At 38.4% G+C, this 23,219-nt stretch overlaps 1 protein-coding gene across 5 annotated transcripts in view; it reads left to right on the plus strand.

Annotated features, from left to right (window-relative positions):
* The window catches only part of LOC117403285 (regulator of G-protein signaling 7), a 181,761-nt gene that overhangs the window by 2,287 nt on the left and 156,255 nt on the right, over positions 1-23,219 (plus strand). The gene's annotated exons all lie outside the window — the stretch shown is intronic.

Below are 23,219 nucleotides of genomic sequence, written 5' to 3' on the forward strand. Positions count from 1 at the left end.
TAACAATAATTACCATCATAACACAAACACAATAATGCTAAACAACCACTTAGAAAAATACAATAACAAATATCAAAAATCAGTACGTTTTTTCAACTTTTGATTTGATTGATATAGCATTCAAACACATTCAAACAATACTGTATTTATTATTTAATATAAGTTGTCATTGTGTCCCAGCCACATGCATGATAATTGGAACTCATTCAATATAATAATATTGAAAAAAAGCAGAACATTTGCGTCAACATTTGATTTAAAAAAAGATTCAGTAGTGAAATTAATGGTAATTCGATTGGTGAGGAACTTTCATTGATAACTATATTACATACCCGATACCCAGACAAACATTGCTGTTTTCATTAGCCTTTTATTTGTTACAGCAAGGAGTACTGCTAGGCATTTTGAGCTGCACAGTAAACCTTTGGTTACATTTCCACTGCTTGCCAGAGCCAAGAGACTGTAAGGTCGCTGCGCCCCTCAAAGTAATTACTTTATTTGTCATGTTTTCTAATGATTCTGTGTGCAAGGGTTAAACTGGGCTCTCATGTACAACTGCTTCAGGATACCATAGTTCCCACATGAAGGTGCCATGTACAACTTCCATAATAACAACTAATGTATTTTTTGGATCTCCTCTCCCACTATCCAACTCGGGCACAGGGATGGTAATGCTAGTGCCAACATTTATAGGAGAGAACTTCTCATTGCTTCTCTTATCGTATTATTTGCCTGGTGTTGAAGGCTTTAGTGTGCCATTTCTCTGTTTTATGGTATTGCTTTTCATTTTACAGACGCACTGAACAGCAACACCATAAAGGTCTTCACTGCCAGATGAATTCCCACAAATACAGCATAATAATGAAAATTGCAATGATATGGATTTCACAAATTAAGTGGGATTTGTACTGGGCATTGCAATACTAAAGTTGCAATACTAGCAAGCAGCTTAATTGGGTTTTCCCATTAGAATTATAAATATGCACACAGTTGCATCGAAGTAAAGACAAACTATAAACAAGTATTCATTTAAATGGTATTTTTTTTGGGGGGGGGGGGGGGGTGGCGGTGGTAACATAAAAATATGTATATGTGAAGAAGAAACATGCAGGTATTGAGAGTTTGTAATGGGTTGCGGTAGAGAAACTGCTATTTGATTGGCTGTGCTAGATAACAAAGAAGTCATGATTTTAATACATTAGCTCCGGTCACCTAAAGATGAGATTTAATAACGGCATCTGAAAGCTGTACCAGAGTAACCCAGACTCACTCTGTAAGATTTATATTGTTTTTATTGTACAGAGAAAAAAAAGAAGAAATCACATAAGTTACTTGACTGCATAAGGAAAGAATTGTGTGTTGGTTACATTTCACACAGAGAGTTCTTAGTAAAACATACATCATATGAAGAGAGGAGGTTCAAAGTTTTGATGTTTAGAGCAGAAGTTCTCAAACTGTGGGGCGTCATAGGGGGTTGCAAGGGGGGTTCAAAGGGGATGGTACAATGCAACACATCTATTGAATATGAATATATTTTAAATGTAGAATTTTGTAAAACAGTTATGTCAGTTGTTGAAGGGAACATGTAAAACAGGTGTTTGTTATAGGGGTGTTTTGGGGATGAATTGTGCCATATTAGCGAACCCAAGGCCAATAGTAGGGTACCAGTACTTGCTAAAAGGTTTGATAAAGAACAGTTGAAAGAAACAATTGCTTTGTGATTTGGTGTGTGCCAAGATTACGTGGACCTAGTTAGCACCGGCGTTCCCTCGAAGCGTTGTGAATACTGAGAAAGGGTAAATTCTGAGTAAGAAACCTTCGGCCATGCATCGACGGTTTAATTTATTATTTTTGTTGCATTATACAATTTTGAAACAATATTCCAACACAAGTATCTCAACAATTTTTGAATTTGCTTTATATTTAAACATATTTACAAGACATTTATTTTGACTCTGCCTCTGATTCTCAATAATCCTTTTATGTATAATAAAGTAATTTTTATGAAGCACATATTTACCTTTATGAAGCCTGTCTGAGATGCTATCATAACTGTATCGTAGATATAGACTGCATGCTTAACTGATGGTCTGTATAGCATTGCTTTATACTACTGTATAAAACACGGACATCTGCACTGCCTTCTACCATCTTGAGAAACTTAACCTTAAGTTCTGACTAAAAGCATAGAAATCCAATAAAACCACACAATAGTATACTCAAAAGTGTAATACAGTATCCATCACTTACACTGTCCAGGGTTGTTGTGGGCAGCCATTTATTTCGGATAAATAGTGTTTGCCATTTGCCATTCCCATTGATTTCAATAACAAAGGCATTGTTTATACCGTGTTAAGCATGGCGTATATTTCGGGCAAACTCAGCTGTTGGGATCTCGTTATGTGCCATTCACATAGATTGAAATAACAAACACACTGCTTATACTGTAGTAATCGCTCTTACTAATCCACCAATCAGCTGTTTTCACCTTGTCACCTTGCCATTCACATAGATTTCAATAAAAAGGCAACACTTTAATGTAGTAAAATCTTAACAGATCGATCAATCAGCTGTTTGCACCTTGTTACTGAGCGATTACCCCTGTACTGTACCATGGCTATTTAATCCTTGTACGCAGTGTCGGGTTTACAGTTTGAATAAACAGCACTGACTGCAACAGCAAGCAAGAATGGCTGGAAAGAGAAAAGCGATAAGCATCAGTACGAAAATATGTAAATGTAAATGTAAATAAAATGTCTCTGTTAGATGCTGTCGCTTGGTAAAGCATGCTTGGAGCCCTGTCAGTCAGCAAACAATGCAACGTTGCTTCAAAAAAGCTGGTGTTTCTGTAGTTGAGGAGGAGAGTGTTGAAAATACAACTGAAACTGAAACTCAGTAAACCTTGCAGTAATGTAGCCTACCTGTACTGTACATTTTTGCACTTGCATCACTTTTTATTACATTCATAGGTTTTAATACATTTTTTTATTAGTGTAATTAGTGTCTTAATAAATATTTGTAACCGCAAGGAACCTGGATTTGACAGGAGCTACATTACCATCCTTTTATGCTTAACTAGCGAGTTGCTCCTGCCTTATTGTTAATTCTAAATAGACTATATATTTTTACTGTTAATAAATAATGTAAACTAACTTGTGACATATTTTATGAAAAGCAGCAGCTGCTTCTCTGTTGCTATTTCTGTGCTTTAGTCTAAAATCAAAGTATGGAACCTTGACTGTTGCAAAGCATTCAGTCGCTGACTCAACTGGTTCATTTAACGCATCCACAGACTGCCAGGTGTAGTTTTTCTGATATGATATCTTATCTGGACCCATTGATATCTCATGCCTTTCCATCAGCCTTATAGAAAAAAGGCAGATACAGTTTTCACATGACGAATAAGTGTTTAATTAATGCTACTATTGTAAAATAAACAAGCAAACAAATAATAAAAATAAACGCATTCCTACATGTGCAGAGGTGTGGCTTTAGAGATGCCCACAGTCTCAAATACAATAGAAAAAATACCTTATTAAAATGTAAACATTAATAGTGTCTGAAAGCCTTGGATCAGACATTTCCAGAAAAGTATCCCAGAGCACACTTTAGGTTTTTTACCTTTTGTGCTTGATTTGAACTTGGTAGATGGACTGATATTTGTGGAAGGAGGGTTGTCAGATGTTTTATCAACACTTTTAAAACATTCTTGGCTGGCAACAGCAGGTGCAGCATCGCTAGTATTTTCACTAGAATCCTGCCATGATGTTGCCCTGCAGGTTACGTTCATACGGACTTGGAGCTTATAGGCCGATCTACACAGCTGGCAGCTAGCGTTGCTTGAATGTGACATGGAATTTTGCAGAGGGAAATCAACAAATCACCTGTTAGAGTCAACAGACGCAAATATTCTTATGTTAACGCTTTGCAAGAATGCTTTCAAAATCATATGTTCGATTTTGGAGTCCCGATTTTAAGGTTGATATTTATGATAACTTGCAAAAGTTGGTAAACCTGAGTGCGAAGGCTGTTGACAGTTATTGAGAAATGCGCTGGTTAGCACTATATATGAGTTTAGATATGCACTCCATCTATATTGCCTCCTTAAAAAGGGTGTCCTGGGTCTAATACACTTCTAAGAAAACAAACAAACCTTTGTAAATGGTCCAGGAGCTAAAACTGAAAGTAGGTTTTACTCTCCATATGGTATTCTTTATACAACATATATTTGTTTAGCAAAATCCCTAAGAAACATGGAAATCACTGTTGTGGATTCAGTTTTGAGATAACGTTTATACCCGTCTTCCCCATGTGAGGAAGCTTTAGAGCAGAGGTGAGGTCACATATGGGGCTATAACTCTGTTTTTTGGGTTTTTTAGTTTTTTACATAAATGGCACCAAATATGTAAGATTTTCTTCACATGGATATCATTTTCTATGGTGTAAGTCACAATCAGATTTGTTGATATGTCTAGTCACCAGAGGTCAAAAGGACATACTTTGGAATAGCAGCATCTAGCACATTGTTGTCGTACAATAACTCTATGTTTGTTGTTTTCTGGTCCATAAGTTAGGCACCACTTTTTAGTTCACAGCAGTAATATTCATATTTCTCAGGGATTGCTTTACAAAAAATATATATTGTATAAATTAATACGAAGTACGCAACTAAGGCCCTATTGGGAAATGGATCCCAGACTAAAATAGAAAGAATAATACGTAATCAATTTGTAACTTTTCAACAACAGACCTAGTTTTGTTCCAAAAGATTCAGGAATATATTGTGTAGAATATAAAAGTGAAAAATTGTTTCATTTGCATTATTACAGATAATTGAGCAGTTAATGTCAATTTTACATTTTAGTTTTATTCAAAATGATGTTAATGGCTATAAAGCTTTTAGAATTAAGGTCAGCTACTTAAGACATGTGACTGTGTCCTAATGCTGCTGATATGCAGTCTGTACTCCATGTACCGTGCTCTGTTGAAGTTTCAGTGATTGTAATATTGATTGCTGTTTAACTCTTTACTTGAATAGCAACTGAAATATTGGAAACCTAAATGAGAACACAGTGTTGCTTTACCATAAGAACAATGTGCATATATTACTTATTTATTGCATATATTACTTATATATTTTCAAATGGATAAAAAAAGATAATATCAAAATTTACATTTACCTTTTAACCACCAATTTTGGTTTCATTACCTGCTATTACATTGGTTACTGTATATTGCTAAATACAGGGAAATAAGAGAATCAAAAGACAAAGGTGTCACATATAGTTTATAATACCTTTCTTTTAAGATGACAACTTCTAAAACCCACACTATTAAAGATAGATTAAAAAAAAACATCTGAGCTTGTTGGACAAATTCCGTTCAGATTTTAAAAAGAAAAACAACTGATCAAGAGGTCTTTTTTCAGAAAAGATGTTTTAGTGGGTTGCCTCAATCTGATTACTCTCAATAATGATTTAATGATGGTGATCTGATAATAATGATTACATTGTAATTTGACTTGGACTACATTCGGATTAACGTGTGACATTTAGAATGATCCAATATTTAGATACATAAATCCTGAAATGTACAAGCTTGTTGAAGTTCAAATCAGGGCAGCACTAGAAACTGTTTAACAAGGATGCCTGGGTCTGGATTTTACAGCAGTTTCTGCCTTTTGTGTTGGTTGAATTGTTATTTCATAGACTTGTATGATTTTTATTATAACAAAACCCTTTTACTGTCAAAATAAATTAGGCAAACAAAGCATATCATTCTAACTTTATTTTAAAGAAGCCAATTCAAACAAAAGTATGGCTGGACGCAATTTAAAATGGTCAGGCTTTGTTTGAAGAAGCATACCCATAGCAGTGGAAACCAGCTTAGACAGCTGTAGAATTCTTACTTGTGTTGTCCAACTATACAATAAGGTTGAGATGATTTAAAAAATACAGTTTTTGAACTACAATAAAAATGATTTGTTTATGAAAGTACAAGTTGGTACTTGTGTGGTCAATATTTGAGTAACAGGCCTACAAGGTTTAAAGTTACTTTAAGCATTTAAGTGCTGCACAGGTTTACGTACAGAATGCTTTACCTATTGGCTTCAGTGCACAGCGCCCCAAGGAAACCATTATGTAAAATCGCAATTAAGAATGGTAAACACTGAAGCAAGGCAGATCTGAATTTACAAGAAAGCCCTTAATGCTTTTTTGTGATAAGCTCTAGGTCTCATGTTGCTGGGGATTTTAAAACTTGACCTAGATCTTTCCATCATTCATAATAGGTTTCTCACTTTTCCCTGGGAGAAATAGAAATTAAACATTTTTAAAAAATGTCTCAGAGCACTTCAACCATTTAGTGAATTGTGAGATGCAGTGTTTGGTGTTTTCATTTAGCCTCAGTATTAAGATTGTGTCAGATTACAGTGCAGCTAAAGGGATAAGTAATGCAACCATGCAGGTATTATCAGGGCAGCGTAATGTCACTTTGTATGGAAGCATAAGAAGGCAATTTTGTGTCTTTATTAGGTGAACTGTTAGGATGGTTACATATTTTGTTTTTTTAAATGTCCATTGTCACAGCTCATTAAGCTTCAGAGTAGCATTATTTGCACCTGCTAATACTGTACTACTTCTAGTCTGATGAAAGCATTAATAAACAGTTCTAAAAATGACATGTGCAATGTTAGTTAGAGGAGTTCTAGTAATGAAACATACATACACGAATGAATCAAGGAGCTGACATGAACTTACCATCTAAATGAAAGAACGTTTAAGGTTTGTACGCTTAGCCTGAGTCTGCTTTAGTCATTCTGTAACACAACAAAGGTAAACTCAGAACCATTTTCAAATTGTTAGTGATATTGCATTCACCTTGCTTTAATTTTTAGAAGGGAGAAAGGCACCTGAAAGCAATTTTTTAAAAATATATAATCACCTGAACCACAATTTATTAAGATTTTTTCCAGTGTAGTTTCCAGCATATGGTAGTGTTTCAGTCATTTGTTTTGGCAGTGCCCAGTTTCATTGAAGTGTAACAAACCAAGTACATGTCCGCTATAACAAAGATTCATTTATTTTATAGAACATTTAATGCGTTTCATTTTTTCTTCACCCATGCTCACTTTATTGCATAATATATAAGATTTGTTCAGGTGGCAACCCTTACAAGTTTTACAACCTGTGAAACCAGAAGTAATGGTACCTTTTTTAGAATTATAGTTCAGCCAACAATGACTGTGAGTAATAGTATTTATTGATATACAATATAATGATCTGTGATGTGTAAGGGGGGTTGTTTCATTGGTGTCACATTCCTCACTGAGAAAACAGCTTGGAATCTACAAACATGCAGTGCATCACAAAGATATGTCTACAATTGAGACTGTAGTCCCACATGGTTTAAGAGGTAGTGAAGATGAATATGTATCTATAGATGTGTGTGATTGGAGCTGGGGGATGTAGCAAGATGCTAGCAATATCACCCCCCTGCTTTATAGGCTTTATAGCTTTGTTCAAAATAATGACGACCCAAAATTCACTTTTGAATGCACCCTGGACACACTAGGTACGTCGCGACTTCAACAGTTCGAATGCATGACCCTTCTTCAGTTTGTGTCACGAGGTTTTGCTAGTGCCGGTTGAATCGTGGTGGGTGGACAGAAAACAGCAATGGCTGCTAAACAAAAAACTATTACTACCTTTGTTAAAGAAGAAATGTCCTGGAACAGCAGACGACAAAGACACTGACACCAGCAATACTGAAATAAATTCAACTGGAAACGAGACACAGACGACTTCGAATTCAGCGGCTTCAGCTGAAAATGAGGAGCCTTTGACATCTGCAGGGCCTGATCCAAGTCTGCTGTACCCATGCGCTGATGTGTGGATGGAGGAAATGTGGAGGAGAAAACAGGAGGCCAATCCATAGATAGACTGCAAAAATGGAAAACTGGGGTGCAACGTTTGTTAAGCTGTTGCACATCTTTCCATCTTAAAGTAAGGGATTTAGACTCTCTAATGAATGGATCAAACTGGAGTGCTTGTTTTAAAATCCTCGTGCAGCGTATTATTTGGCACAAAAACAACAGACCTTTTTCAGTTCACTTTGGTTTGCTGGCACTACAAAATGAAAATGATTTGGGCTGCATTCCAGATATAGTGCTTTGGAAATGATCTACCACATTGCATTTGAGATGAGGAAGAAAATTTTGTAAACACATTCACAACATAAATGGCAAGCTTTCAATACTTATAGATGAGTCAACCAGCCTTAGTAGCAAAACAGCACTGATTGTGTACCTTAGATGTGAAAGTGATAAAAAACTTGAACCACATTTCATGTTTTTAGATCTCATTGAACTTCCAGATCAAAAAGCTAACACAATTGTTAAACATCTACTTAAATGTCTAGATAAACATGGTTTTGATGACTCGTATCTGAAACAACACCTTGTGGCCTTCACTAGGGATGGCGCCAGTGTTATGCGTAGTAACAAATCAGACTTTTGGAGTAGTACCCAATTATTATTGTTTGGCACTGTTTAAACCATAGGTTAGAACAGGCGGTGGGTGACTCGTTCTCAGAAGTTGGTGGAGTGAACCATTTTCATTCATTTATGGACAAACTTTATTCAGTTTATAATAGATCTCCTCAAAATCAGAGGCAACTTGCAGAGTGCGCTTCTGAACTAGAAGTGCAAATTTCAAAGATTGGTCATTTTTTAAGCACGAGATGGGTAGCAAGTTCATTTCGAACCATGTCGGTTGTGTGCCCACTTTAATTTTGCCATCTACTAGTGTGATAAACGCATACAGAGATGATGTCAACGAAGTTTGGCAACGAGTTCCACAAGAATTACAACCTTTGCTGAATTGTACAAAACTAATTCCATGCAGCTCTGCAGATTGTGAGCGCGGATTTAGCCACATTAATCTAATAATCTCCAATCCCAATCAGTCGGGTATCTGCACTTATGTTTGTAAGACTGCATGGACCACCCCTTACAGAATGGGATCCCACAACTTACGTTGCTAATTGGTTGCAAAGTCACCACTCAGCTGAAGACACAAGGACAAGAGTGGCTACACCTACTGTGAACGACGCACTGGACCCACTGTGGAAAATTGTTGTGATGCTTCATTTTCGGTGAGTAGCCTATCATTTTCAATAGTTTCAGTGTTTGCTTTACTTTTAAAATATCATTACAGCTTTTTTTATGTTATGCAGTGAATTTAATAAGCAGTTGTAAAATCTGAACTTCTGAATATACTCTTCTAGCATCTTAAATAATTTATTTGAAGTTTGCAGACTATTGTTGCTAACACTAAAGTTGAAGGAGACTAAAACTATTGTATATATATGGTACCCTGTTGGGCTTTTTTTTGTTTTTTGGATTTTCCTTGCTGCTTAATTTAATGGAAGTTGTGTTGTGTGTTTTCTGTTGGTAAAATGTGTGTAGTCAATTTATTACTAATGTAAGTAGTCTCAAATAATTAGTGCTGCATATGTTTTCTTTATTTAAAATGGACTTGCAGAAATGGAAATTAGGTTTGGAATATGAGATTTTTACCCCGATTGTGACGTCACGTCTGACAAGTTTTGGCAGGGCTCCGGCACTATACAATTTAGCACTACACCGCTGGTGCTCAGAAGTTTGTCAACAATCAACCTTCCTTCCACTTCGCCTTACTTTTTTAGTCAAAGAATTGCGGACAGTATCACTCTCCATGGCAACATGCAGGAGAGCACAAAATGACTTACAAAATGAAAAGGTTGCCGTTTCCCATCTAAGCCTTTAATGTACAGTGGATACTTTAGTTTAAATGAGCTAATTAAAGACAACACACTACTTTTTTGTTAATGGAATCTGAAATGTATTATAATGGGTTGCTTTACTATTGCACAGTTGGAGTCATCCTTCTTGTTTGCTTAACTCTCCATTTGATGTTGTAGTCAAACCGTTATACTTCTAACAAAGCAATGATTTGTTTTTGGATTACAGTATTTTAACAAAAGATTTTTAATGATAACAATTTTCCAAATCTTACAAACTTAATATTTTCAATTTAATTTGTAATTACTCTTCATATCATTTAAATAGATTTTATTTGGGTTCTGATGAAAAATACCCAACTGGGTAAAATGAAATGCTTTTATTTTGGGGACTGAAGAATATGACAAAGTTTAGACCTATTTAAAATAAGCTCCACTTGTGTTTAAGAGTGATATATTGATTGTATTAATTCTCTGCATTGTTAAGTCTTTACTTCTTTGTTAGTTAGAGGCTGGAGTCGTGGAGATTGTGTTCCTCACACAATTACTATTTGTGATGTGTCGATCCAAGAATAGAATCTCCTTGAACCAGTGAGTATCTTGTGTTTTAATGTTTCCAGAACTTGAATGTTTGCTTTAGTCGAGGGCATCTACCTGTGGGATAGTAACCGCTCTGCTTGGGACCTACCTGTGATCCAAAATGGCAACATTAAAAATGCATTGAATATTCTTAGCTCAAGGTAAACCTTCACGAAAGGTGTTGTTTTGCAGCCTGTCAGCTTGATGGCATAAATGTTAATTTTTTTTGTGCTCCAGCTAATGCTTTATAAATATGGGACCACCTTTACTTACTTACTCTTTGGTGAATGGCTGCCCCATGATGGAGAGCCCATTCATAATCATTCACACTTCTTTACTGGACAAGCACAACTAATGCCACTTTCAAAAAACCACCTGCAATAAAACATTTTACTATGGTTACATGTTAGTGGTTAGGGTTGTTGTCTGTATTTGAATAGTTTGACAATGTATACTGTATAGTAGCTATAGTACTTTATTCCTAATTCAATGTGCAGAATGAGTCAATGAGTACTCCTTTGTATTTACTGTGTATTTTCTGTTACACACAAGCACTCTGCTGTAAAGGGAGGATATTTTAGGATCAAAACTCCTGAGGGACACATTTTCTTGTACTACCATGTCACATGGATTGTCCCTTGCAGGTCTGTTAGGCTAATTAAAAGGTTCTACAATATGACATATTTAATGTACTTTGTTTACAAATCACCAGTCACTGGAGGCGTGCGTTTGGTCTAAGTCACATTTTGGCACGGGAATCCTACGTTAACTTGAAATGACAAGTTGAGATAGGGATTTTGGAATGAACATAAAGGAAACAATACATTTTATGAACGGTAGGTTTATGGAACTGTGAAGAATAACTTTTTTTCTTTCAGAGGGTAAGTAAATATTCTGAAAACAGCTTCTAGCTTCTAGCTTCTCGAGCTGATTTCACAGATCCCAATTAGCAATAGTCTTGGACTACCTTACCTAAATGAACATTGGGTGGTCCAAGATTACAGATAAGATTAGAGATAAACAAATCCCCTGGGCCAGATGAGATCCTCCCAATACTACTCCAAAGGAATGAATGAAGTTATTTACAAACCGCCAACTAAGATCATGCAACAGTCTCTTGAGACAGGGGTTGTACCGACAGACTGCAGAATTGCAAACGTAATACCGATCCACAAAAATGGAGACAAAACCGAACAAGGTAACTACAGACCAATAAGTCTGACTTTTACTATATGTTAACTTATGGAAACTATAATAAGATCTAAAATGGAAAATTACCTATATGGTAACAGTATCCTGGGAGACAGTCAGCATGGGTTTAGGAAAGAGATCGTGTCTAACTAACCTGCTTGATTTTTTTGAGGATGCAACATCGACAATGGATAATTGCAAATTATATGACATGGTTTATTTAGATTTCCAGAAAGCTTTTGACAAAGTACCGCATAAAAGATTAATTCTCAAACTGAACGCAGTAGTGATTCAAGGAAATGCATGCACATGGATTAGGGAGTGGTTAACATGTAGAAAACAGAAAGTACTCATTAGAGGAGAAACCACAAAATGGAGTGAGGTAACCAGTGTAGTACCACAGGGATCATTATTAGGTCCTGTGCTCTTCCTAATCTACATTAATGACTTACATTCCGGTATAGTAAGCAAACTTGTTAAATTTGCAGACGACACAAAAATAGGAGTGGCAAACACCGTTGCAGCAGCAAAGGTCATTCAAAATGATCTAGAAAGCATTCAGAACTGGGCAGACACATGGCAAATTACATTTAATATAGAAAAGTCTAAGGTACTGCGCGCAGGCAATAAAAATGTCCATTATAAAAATACCATATGGGAGATACTGAAATTGAAGAAGGAATCTATGAAAAAAGACCTAGGAGTTTATGTTGTCTCAGAAATGTCTGCACCTAGACAACGTGGGGAAGCTGTAAAAAAAAAAAGGGCCAACAAGATGCTCGGATATATTGTGAAAAGTGTTGAATTTAAATCAAGGGAATTAATGTTAAAACTTTACAATGCATTAGTAAGACCTCATCTAGAATATTGTGTTCAGTTGAGGATATTGCTGCTCTAGAAAGAGGGTAAAGAAAAGCAACCAGGATTAGTCCTGGTTTAAAAGGCATGTCATATGCAGACAGGCTAAAATAATTGAATCTATTCAGTCTTGAACAAAGAAGACTACGCGGTGATCTGATTCAAGCATTCCAAATTGTAAAAGGTATTGACAATGTCGACCTAGGGGACTTTTTTGACCTGAAAAAAAGAAAGGACCAGGGGTCACAAATGTAGATTAGATAAAGGGGCATTTAGAACAGAAAATAGAGGCACTCTTTTACACAGAGAATTGTGGGAGTCTGGAAACAACTCCCCCGTAATGTTGTTGAAGTTGATACCCTGGGATCCTTCTAGAAGCTACTTGATGAGATTCTAGGATCAATAAGCTACTAACGAGCAAGGTGGGCCAAATGGCCTCCTCTCGTTTGTAACCTTTCTTATGTACTTATAATCTGGGTCTGTGAAACCAGCCACGAGAGTATAAATCCTAGTCCACAGATCATCCATCCTGCAGATTTGAAGATTACGTTTTTTTTTTCTAGCTTTGGATAAAGGCATCTGCCAAATAAATAAATAATAATGTTTTTGTTTCCTCTGGATGAATGTATGCAGTTTTTCAAGCAAATACCCCTATAAATAATGCTAGTATGCCACTAAGTCATCCCAATATTTTTGATGTAGTACAGTTATTACATTAAACCAAGGTTGAAAGGTCAGTTGACAAAACTAGTGCCTATGTTGATGATTGATTGTTTTTCAAGTTAACGATGATGTACAGTAGTAGAACACTGATCTGATTTTGTATGTATCTGATTTCTGATCAGATTTTTTCATTTATGGGTAATTATAATCCTATTGTCCATCTGTTTTTAGCTTTACGTATAGCGCTGGTTCCATTGGTGTCGCAAGAAAACTGCAGCATTCACCGAAGAACTGCTTGCACAGCTTGTATGTTTCCCATGAAAAAAACTAGTGCCTTTAACATTTCTGTTTTTACCTGCGAGATTGTTTTCCATAAAATAACTCCATAGCTCTGTATTGTTTTTGTGATGCCTTTTGATGCTGGTTTGGGTGAAAATGTTATTAAAATATTTATTAAGGGTGCATTAGTATTTGACTGACTACACCACTTAAGAGCTGAGCATTCACTAAGCATTCAGCACAGAATGGCACAATTTTCTGTAGGGCTAGTATCTATGGAAAAAAAGCCAGTGTGTGTAACACTAAAACTAGCTGCCTGCCTAGTACTAGTAGTATTCAGATAAACTAGCTTTCCAGGACTGATTTTCTCCCATGTCAGTGATGCTAAATCTTTAGTTAACATCATAATTGTTAGCACAATTATTCTAAAATTGTTTCTGTTAATGTTCTATTCCTCCACTATGAAGAACTGAAATTGCCAGACTTTATATGATTATACAAAGTACCGGTCACACACACAAAAAAAGTCTGGACAAGAATAATATTTTGCAATATTTAGATTTGTGTGTGTACCAATGGATTGGGATTGGAAAGGAGATTTACTGAAGTTATGCAGATGACAAAGACCAGTTTTCTATAGAAGCTGTTCCTGCTCTGTGATGCTATTTACACATGTTTCAGGATTTAAACTTACTTTAGGTGTCATTTTCACGAACAAACATACAAAACACATTTCCAGTCAACAATGCCCATTGAAATCAGAAGAAAGTAGTTGCAAAGGGTTAAGTAAAAGCATGAATTAAAACTACCAATGTACCAAAAATCTAAAGAAAATATGCACTGGGTCATATTAGATACCTGTGAGTAGTTTCGAAGAGGTTAGCTACAGTATTTTTGTTTTGTTTTGTTTGCAACGATTGGTTCTATACTGTATTCATACAGTATTTGAAAAATGATCTCAGCTGCCTCTACAATATAATTCATATTTACTGTATTTTTTTCTCATTGGTAATAAAACAGAACCATTATTTAAAAATACACTGTTATCAGTTTCCACAGGCAGGGCTTTTTCCAGCCAAGGAGAGCTGCACAAAAGCATGAAATGGCAATATAGTTTGCATAATCCTATGCGCTATGATGCAGCTTGCATCTACAGTCTGATTTTCACTGCTACTGTACATTCAAGAGTCAAGATTTTGTGCCCATTGAAGCCAACATGTTTTTTAATGGGATTTCATCACCTAATATTTTTTGCACTATGGAAAGCATGGACGTAGGGATTCTTTTGAAAAAATATTATGAAAAGAAGACTGCAGAAAAGAAGTACTTTGCTGTTGCGCTGGTACTATGTGGCATAAAATCATGTCAAATCTGAGAACTTTTGATAAGATACATGGCAACAAGCATTAGAGAGGTAGGTACCGCTGGATTGTAAGTGGCAAGGTTGCAGGATGTCTTACCAGTATAAATACGACGAGGGAGATGAAATATCAGAGCATTTGCAAACCCAAAGGGGCTGTGCTTCTGAAGAAACAACAGAAAAGCAAGATTGTGTGACCTGCATTTTACCAGAGGAGTTATTTTTTTGCAGGTTGATTTATAGATTGTTAAATGTCACTAGATGGATTGTTACCTGGCAACTGCAAAAGCTGTAAATAAGAGTTGAGGGCTGCAAGAGTTTCAGCTTTGACTACTGTGCAAGTAGAACTTATGGCAAGTCAAACTGACCACTGTCTATATATTAGATTTTAAAAGTCTGTTAAAAAATCTGATTGGTTGTGAAGTATAGTAGTGACCAATCAGAATACCATCACTTTTCCAGACACAAGCCTACAACCTGTTTCTGCTAACAAGGTACCATCATCTCGAGCCAATGACTCAAAGCCAAAAATGTCACTCTGCCTCCACCCACGTTGCCTGCCAATTTAAATGACACAGTAAATTGACAGGGTCTATTGACAGGGTCTATTATCTTAGAGGTCCTGCGTTAGGAGAGTAGACTCAAACCTGCCAATCTTGCGTGCCCTGTTTGTATTCGCTGCCCTTTCTTTATGGTTGCCTGCCAACAACATTACACGATTGCCATAGTCATTTGCAAGCATGCCTTTGAAGTCCCTTCAACACTGTTATTATGTTAACTCCCATAAAGGATGGCCTTTCATTGCCATTAGAGAATTATATAATATGTGTGCAGAAATACAAACAGCAATTCAAAATGGCAATATAACTGCCATTCCTTTTGCATGTTAAATACTTAAAGGTATCATTGTGAGCTTATTTCTACAGAAGAACAGAAGAATATATTCACCAGGATTCTGGATACGTCCAGTGACTGCTGTGAAAAATGCAGCTGGCAACAAGGGAAAGATCTTGTGACAGCCTGGAGAGACAGCTGACAGGAGGAAAGCGACCACATTGGGGCTGTCAAGGGTTAGCTACCCTTGTCGGCAGTATCCAGCTCTGTGTTTTCAAAGGTAAATAGGATGCTGGAGACACCCGCCCAAAACTTCTAAGAAATTAAATAAAAAATACCCCTAGTCTGCGAGAGTGGGGGTGGAAGATGACTCAACGTTGGACAACATGGTTAACGACTTAGGAATGGAAACGGATATGAGTATGGAGAGTACTTCACAAAAGACTAGTTCAAGATCTGCAGTTAGCAAAGACATGGTTTGTGTCTGCGGCTGGAGCAAGCCGACAATAGACAGGGTTTTGAAGATTCATCAAGGGAGAATTAAATGCTTGAGGGAGAAGGGACAAGGGCCTCGCATTGATCAGTACTTCTTACGAAGTCAGTCAAGTCAGTCGAATGAAATCCAATGACAGGAACAAACCACAGTTCTCAGGATATCAGCACCCCTGTCATAGATGAGGGGAGGACATGCATAAACACAACTAGTGATGAAGCTAATGATCCTTGTGAACCCGGTCAGATGAACCAGTGTAAGAGAGAAAAAAACCTCAACAGGCACAAACCTGGAGTTAAATGGCCAAAAGCTTGTGAGAGAACTGTGTGGGACACAGTAAACATGGAACTCTGTTTTGCATTGGAAAGGTGGTACACACAGGGAGGCTTTGTCTTTCTTGAACATTGGAGCACATTCTACAACAAGGGCTATCTATATAGGCGGGACGGACTGCACTTAAACAAAAAGGGAACAAAGCTACTCAGAGAAAGGATACTTGAGGAGGTTCAGAAGCATTTAAACTAGAAAGGCAGGGGGAAGAAAACAAAAAAACCAGAAGGGAGACCACATCAAAACAAAGGCAACAACTCAGATAAGTCAGCCATTAAATGTATTTATCTAAATGCTAGAAGTCTCAGAAACTAGAACTTGAAGCTACTACACTAACAACTAACTACAATGTGATAGGTGTTATAGAAACTTGGTTGTCTGAGAGTGATGGAGACGAATATAATATTAGTGGGTATACACTGTATAGGAAAGACAGGCAGGACAGAAGAGGCGGAGGGGTAGCGCTACACATAAGAAATAGTCTTGAAGCCCAGAAAACAACGCAGAATCAATATGGGTCAGAGTAATGGACAAAAATTCAAAGGGCACAATAATTGGAGCATGCTATAGACCGCCAAATTCAGACGCCGAGCAAAATAATCTGTTATACAATGACATTAGAAATGCATGTAGCAAAGGATAAGCCATACTAACCCTTTGCGGTCCTATGTCGGACCTGGTCCGACATTGCAATTATTCCTATCCGGTCCAACGTCGGACCCCGACATCATCAGAAAAAAAAAAAAAAAAACGCAAAAAACGGGTTTCTAGTCGTTTTTCGCCAGAAAAAGCCGAGAAAACCATTCAATGGCCGAGTGGAAGCGACAGGAGCCGAGACAAGCCGACAAAAAAAAAAAGGGGCGTATCTCATGAATAGTCATACTTGCCCCTGGCATCAGATAGGGGCGGCCATAAGGAAACAAGCTGCCTGTTACTGAATCAGCACACAGAGAATAACACGGACATTTGCAGAGCTTTTTTGAGATGTTATAGTAATAATGACTTGCATCGCATTATTGAGGAGTTTGGTGATAAAACGAGTGATCAGGAGATGATCGATCGGTATGTACGACTATTATTATTATTATTATTATTATTATTTATTTCTTAACATATGTGAAAGCTATAGCGAACGAAAGGGTGGGGCGGGGCTGGAGATGCCTAGTGAGTGCTTTGTTGATATGCAGGGCCTTTTAAACCCGTTTGACTGTGGAAAAAAAATACTTTTAAACAGCGCATCTAAAATTAACTGTGCGTGTGAACATAAATTGGACCTGACACGCCTGACATGCACTTAATAAATGGACTGCAAAGGGCTAATGGGGGATTTCAACTTCCCCCATATAAAATGGGAAAACCCAGTGGGGAGCACAATGGACAAAACTGAAATGGTGGAAATGACAAATGCTTCCTAACGCAATTTGTCAAGGCACCGACTAGAGGGGAAGCATGCCTTGATTTAGTCTTTTCAAATAACAAAGACAGAATAACTACAACAGAGGTGAGAGAACCATTGGCAAACTCAGACTACAACATGGTCTCATTTGAAGTGATTTTTAAAACCCCAAAAGTAATAAGGAGGCTGTGTGGTCCAGTGGTTAAAGAAAAGGGCTTGTAACCAGGAGGTCCCCGGTTCAAATCCCACCTCAGCCACTGACTCATTGTGTGACCCTGAGCAAGTCACTTAACCTCCTTGTGCTCCGCCTTTCGGGTGAGACGTAGTTGTAAGTGACTCTGCAGCTGATGCATAGTTCACACACCCTAGTCTCTGTAAGTCGCCTTGAATAAAGGTGTCTGCTAAATAAACAAATAAATAAAATAACTAAAGCTAATGTTTACAATTTTAGAAAAGCAGACTATGAAGGTATGAAACAGAGACTAACAGAAGTAGGTTGGAGTAAAATAGAGAAAACATCCACAGAAAAAGGATGGCTGTTTTTTTTTTTTAAATGTAGTACTAGAGGCGCAAAACAATTATATCCCAAAAGTAGACAAATCTAAATCTAAAACAAAATGGCCAAAATGGTTTAATAGATCAATTAAAAAAATATTCAGTGAAAAAAGGCACTTTACAGAGTGTTTAAAAGGGACCAAAAACAAAGTATACAGAAAGAGTACTTGGAACTGCAAATGGAGAAAGGCCAAGAAAGGGGGCTCCCGAGTGGCGCATCCAGTAAAGGCACTCCGCGCGGAGTGCAGGATGTGCCCTATAGCCTGGAGATCGCAGGTTCGAATCCAGGCTATGTCACAGCCGACCGTGACCGGGAGTTCCTAGGGGGCGGCGCACAATTGGCTGAGCGCTGCCCGGGTAGGGAGGGCTTAGGTCGGCAGGGGAATCCACTGCTCACCGCGCATCAGCGACCCCTGTGGCCGATAGGGCGCCTGTGGTTCTGCAGTGGAGCCGCCAGATCTGTGTTGTCCTCCGGCACTATAGGTCTGGTGGCATTGCTGTGGATCTGCAGTGCGGAAAATGACGGCTTGGCAGGAGCACGTTTCAGAGGACGCGTGTTCCAGCCGCCGTTTCCCGAGTCGGCGGGGGGGTTGCGAGCGGTGAGCCGAGGATACAGATAATAATTGGGCACTAAATTGAGGAGAAAACCAGGGAAAAAAAATTGGCGACGACTGAATTTAAAAAAAAAAGGCCAAGAGAGAGATAGAAATGAACATTGCTAAGGGAGCTAAAACCAATTCCAAAATGTTTTTTCCAATATTATAACAGCAAGAGAACATTCAAAGGTTAAATGTCTAAGAGACACAAATATTAAATTATTACTTTTCACAAGTTTTTACAAAGGAGGATACGGACAACATGCCTCACATGTCGACCTGTTCCTATCCAGTTTTAAATAACTTTAGCATAACAGAGGCAGAAGTGTTAAAGGGACTATGAGCTCTTAAAATAAACAAATCCCCTGGGCCAGATAAGATCCTACCAATAGTACTCAAAGAAATGAAAGAAGTTATTACAAACCGCTAACCAAGATCATGCAACAGTCTCTTGACACGGGTTGCACTGACAGTCTGGAGAATTCCCACAAAAAGGGAGACAAAACCAAACCAGGTAACTACAGACCAATAAACCTGATTTCTATTATATGTGAACTTATGGAAACTATAATAAGATCCAAAATGGAAAATTACCTATATGGTAACAGTATCCTGGGAGACAGTCAGCATAGTTTTAGGAAAGGGAGATCGTGTCTAACTAACCTGCTTGATTTTTTGGAGGATGCAACATCGACAATGGATAATTGCAAAGCATACAACATGGTTTATTTAGATTTCCAGAAAGCCTTTGACAGAGTCCCGCATAAAAAATGAATCCTCAAACTGAACGTAGTAGGGATTCAAGGAAATGCATGTACATGGATTAGGGAGTGGTTAACATGTAGAAAACAGAAAGTACTGATTAGAGGAGAAACCTCAAAATGGAGTGAGGTAACCAGGGATGTACCACAGGGATCAGTATTAGGTCCTCTGCTATTCCTAATCTACATTAATGTTTTAGATTCTGGTATAGTAAGCAAACTTTGCAAATGACACAAAAATAGGAGTGGCAAACACTGTTGCAGCAGGAAAGGTCATTCAAAATTATCTAGACAGCATTCAGAACTGGGTAGACGCATAGCAAATGACATTTAATAGATTAAAGTGTAAGGTACTGCATGCAGGCAATAAAAACGTGCATTATAAATATCATATGGAAGATACTGAAATTGAAGAAGGAATCTATGAAAAACACCTAGGAGTTTATGTTGACTCAGAAACGTCTTCATCTAGACAATGTGGAGAAGCTATAAAAAAGGCCAAAAAGATGCTTGGATATATTGTGAAAAGTGTTGAATTTAAATCAAGGGAAGTAATGTTAAAACTTTACAATGCATTAGTAAGACCTCATCTGGAATATTGTGTTCAGTTCTGGTCACCTCGTTACAAAAAGGATATTGTTGTTCTAGAAAGAGTGCAAAGAAGAGCGACCAGAATTATCCTGGGTTTAAAAGGCATGTTGTATGCAGACAGGCTAAAAGAATTGAATCTTGAACAAAGAATACTACGTGCTGATCTAATTCAAGCATTCAAAATTCTAAAAGGTATTGACAATGTCGACCCAGGGGACTTTTTCGACCAGGGGTCACAAATGGAGATTAGATAAAGGGGCATTCAGAACAGAAAATAGGAGGCACTTTTTTACACAGAGAATTGTGAGGGTCTGAAACCAACTCCCCAGTAATGTTGTTGAAGCTGACACACTGGGATCCTTCAAGAAGCTGCTTGATGAGATTCTGGGATCAATAAGCTAACAACCAAACGAGCAAGATGGTCCGAATGGCCTCCTCTCGTTTGTAAACTTTCTTATGTTCTTCTTATTCTTATGAGTGGAAATTACATTAGTAGATTCACGTGACAAATCGGTGACATTATGGGGCAAGTTCAGCATGGAAGATGGGGTCTTGGTCTCAGTTCAGCTCCTCCTACATGGCACAAGGCAACCTTGTGCCATGTCTGCTCAACGGAAGAAGCTGGCAGTTAAGGAGGTGCAAAAGCAGGAGGAGAGGATGAGGTGTGTAAAGGCCATTTCCCAGGCCAAGCATTGGTCAAGAGTTGCGACGCATAGTGAAGAACTTATCTGAAGCAGCAGAAAGGAGCAGCAACTGCCTGTGGTTGAGATGGAAAGATTCTGGCTGGGGATCTCAAGCACAATAGAAAGAAAGCAACATGGATGTACAGGTAAGTAAGCTAGGCTGAGTTGAGTGGGGGACGGAGGGGGGTGATGCTGGGACGCCAGAATCACTGTCGAGCCATCTTGAGGTGTCATGGGCTAGTTGACGAAACACAGAGGATGGAAGGTGCCCACATGAAGACTCTACTTAGCTCAATCCAGACGGTTGTCATGCTGATGCGCTAAGGAGACCGCACTGTGGTTGATCCCTGGAGCCAGCATCATAGTCGTTTTGTGTGCTGATGTGCTGGGGAGGCAAAATAAGCTGATCCCTGGAGCCATCATTACACTTCAGCCATCAACACCAGGCAGAAAGATATCCACATCATCAGATGGAAAGAAATGCACATGGATCACATTAGTTTACTGAAAGCTACGTCTTAATTGGTGCTTATCTTGGCGAGAGCCAAGTTTTAACATCTACTCTCATGTAATGGAAATTCCATCAATAGTCTGATCTAATTTATTATTTGTCTTCGATTACACCGTGTAACAATTTATTTTTTATTTTTTTGGTTCCTGGGTAGTAAGTGTTATTTCCTAATTGCTTATGCCTCAAAAGTATAGAAAATGGCTATTATTCCCCACAAACTTTGCTTTTGTGACCAGGACAGTGATATTTTGAAATTTACCTATTTTCCAGAACATTCCAGATAGATTCAGTGCTGAGTAAACTTGGAGTAACTTCTAGAACTTTCTAGAACTTTCCAGTAATATAAATAGTAGTATAAATACAGGGGCCTTAAGCCCACCAGTTCAGTTTAGTTCCAGCTGCCTAAGTGAATACTGTAGCAGGGTGGAAGAAAAGCCCTGCTGTTTAATGGTATTGTTTATTTATTTTTAGATCGGGGTCTCCCCCTCCGCCCCTGTGCAGATTGTTTTGTATTGTAGTGAGGTGGGTGTTGTAGGTGCGGAGAGAGCGAGACGGAGATTGAAAACGAAAAACGAAACTAAAAGAAAATAACATAGGAACAGTGAAGGCAATCTGCCCAGCCTGACCTGTGTTTGATTTATTTTGTGTCCGTGATTTGTTTTTGTTTAAACCTTTTATTTTCGCTCTCTCCGCACCTACAACACCCACCTCGAGTGCCGAGAGCTGCAGGCTTTTTATATCATGGCCGAGGGGTTTCACCTATTAGCAAATCATCCTATTACCCCTCGGCCACAATCTGCACGGGTTTATTAATTGGATTGTGGATGGGGCTACCCATCCACACTAAACAAAACAAATCGGCTACGCCGTCATTTAACCAAAACAAAAACACATACGGCGCTCGCCGACATACATTTAAATACAATAAAAATAAATAAACAATACAAAACAATCTGCACAGGGGCGGAGGGGGAGACCCCGATCTAAAAATAAATAAACAATACCATTAAACAGCAGGGCTTTTCTTCCGCCCTGCTACAGATACATATCTGCATTTTTCTGAGATGGCAGCAAGAGGCTGCAATGGTGGCATTCCTGATGGGTCTCCAAGGCGGTTTTACCAAGTTTCCCTGCTATCTTTGCCTTTATGACAGCAGGGACACCAAGGCGCACTACCACAGGCGGGACTGGCCACAGCGGACCGAGTTCTCTGTGGGGAGGAACAACGTCAAGTGGGAGCCACTGGTGGACCCCCGGAAGGTGCTGATGCCACCACTGCACATCAAATTGGGCCTTATGAAACAATTAGTCAGAGCTCTAAATAAGGAGTCGGCAGCCTTCAAGTACCTTCAAGACTTCTTCCCTAAGCTGTCTGAGGCAAAGGTCAAAGCCGGGGTCTTCGTCGGACCACAGATAAAGTAGATCCTGGAGTGCAATGAATTCCCCAAGAAGCTCACTAGTAAGGAGAAAGCGGCTTGGAACAGCTTTGTCGCAGTGGTTCGGGGCTTCCTGGGCAATCACAAGGCCAAAAACTATGTGGAGCTGGTTGAGACTCTGGTGAAGAACTACGGCACAATGGGCTGTAGGATGTCCCTCAAAGTCCATATCCTTGATGCTCATCTTGATAAATTCAAGGAGAACATGGGAGCGTACTCGGAGGAGCAAGGCGAGTGCTTCCACCAGGATACACTGGACTTTGAACGCCGCTACCAAGGACAGTATAATGAGAACATGATGGGAGACTACATTTGGGGGCTGA

Source organism: Acipenser ruthenus, chromosome 5 (assembly GCF_902713425.1).
Source record: "Acipenser ruthenus chromosome 5, fAciRut3.2 maternal haplotype, whole genome shotgun sequence".
Taxonomy (NCBI): domain Eukaryota; kingdom Metazoa; phylum Chordata; class Actinopteri; order Acipenseriformes; family Acipenseridae; genus Acipenser; species Acipenser ruthenus.